The sequence below is a fragment of the Helianthus annuus genome, chromosome 5 (assembly GCF_002127325.2).
Source record: "Helianthus annuus cultivar XRQ/B chromosome 5, HanXRQr2.0-SUNRISE, whole genome shotgun sequence".
In the NCBI taxonomy this organism is placed as follows: domain Eukaryota; kingdom Viridiplantae; phylum Streptophyta; class Magnoliopsida; order Asterales; family Asteraceae; genus Helianthus; species Helianthus annuus.
Window position 1 is genome coordinate 26,758,335 of NC_035437.2, and position 883 is coordinate 26,759,217.

Below are 883 nucleotides of genomic sequence, written 5' to 3' on the forward strand. Positions count from 1 at the left end.
TTACACAAAGCACAAACATCATATATTTGGTTAGTGGTTTGAACATTACCATCATCTATGGCGTGCACTTGCGGTCGGGTAGTGGTCGGTCGGGCTCTTCTTGAAGCTTGAGCTTTCCTCTTTGACGTAGTTGCCATGCTTTCCAAGAACTCCCAATCTTCATTCTCATAGTTTGTTCCAAAAGTCCCAAGGGTAATGGACATCAAATCGTGAGCATCTTCGGCACTCAACCCCTCGTGAAAAGCATTCATTAACTCCCACAATTCGATTCCATGGTGAGGGCAATTCTTTATCATCATATTGAATCGTTCGAACGCTTCATGGAACATCTCACCATGTTGTTGTTGGAAGCTCCTCAACCCCTTTCTAGCATCATTGGTCTTTTGGGCGGTATAGAATTCGTCTAAGAAAGTTTGTTGCATTTCCCCCAAGTGTAAATAGATGCCGAAGGCAAAGTGTAGAACCACTTCTTTGCCTTATCCTCCAAAGAAAACTGAAATAAGACCAACTTGACTTCATCGGCCGAAAAACCTTGACTCCCAAAAGTGTTGCAAATTGAGTCATAGGCCTCTAAATGGAAATACGGCTCCTCCGTTGCTAACCCTTTGTACTTCGGTAAACTTTGCAACGAGTTTGTTCTTACTTCAAAAGTTCTCCCTTGGTTGTTGTGAGGGATAACCACCGGTGAAGGGTTTTGAGTAATGATTGGCCTGAAATGTGCCTCTATTCCCCTTGCTTGTTCCCTAAGATGCCTTCTTGGAACACCCAATCGACCCCTTGGACGAATAGGACCCATTGGTCTTGGTAGAGGCCCTTGTGGTGCAATTAGTTGTTGGGGCATCGGTGGGTATTGAATCGGCCTTTGAAATTGTGGTTGCACATG

At 44.5% G+C, this 883-nt stretch overlaps 1 non-coding gene across 1 annotated transcript; it reads left to right on the forward strand.

Annotated features, from left to right (window-relative positions):
- The first annotated feature begins 267 nt into the window (after positions 1-267).
- LOC118492749 lies at positions 268-373 on the forward strand. Its single transcript, XR_004894751.1, has one exon. It is a non-coding gene; the product is annotated as a small nucleolar RNA R71 (small nucleolar RNA).
- The last annotated feature ends 510 nt before the right edge of the window (positions 374-883 follow it).